We start from the raw sequence: 302 nt of genomic DNA on the forward strand, positions 1-302 counted from the left end.
AGTTTTGATTTGTAAGTAACAACAACAATTTAGGCATTGAAGTATAAAAAAATGTTTTTGAATATGACATGTAACAATAATATTTTTTCAACATGGTGTGTAATAACAGTATTTTTTTTTCAACATGGCGTGTAACAACTTTTTTTTAACCATAGCGTGTAACATGTTTTTGTACATGGCGTGTAATAACAGTATTTTTTTAACATGGCATGTAACACCCTAACCATGACATGTAACATGTTTGTATATGGCGTGTAATAACTTAACTATGACGTGTCACACGTTTTTGTACATGACGTGTA

The 302-nt window shown here is 29.8% G+C and overlaps 1 pseudogene; it reads right to left on the minus strand.

Moving 5' to 3' along the window:
- The window catches only part of LOC110427341 (uncharacterized), a 12,745-nt pseudogene that overhangs the window by 7,428 nt on the left and 5,015 nt on the right, over positions 1-302 (minus strand).

Source organism: Theobroma umbraticum, unplaced genomic scaffold (genome assembly GCF_002168275.2).
Source record: "Theobroma umbraticum cultivar Fairchild unplaced genomic scaffold, ASM216827v3 scaffold_228.0, whole genome shotgun sequence".
In the NCBI taxonomy this organism is placed as follows: Eukaryota; Viridiplantae; Streptophyta; class Magnoliopsida; order Malvales; family Malvaceae; genus Theobroma; species Theobroma umbraticum.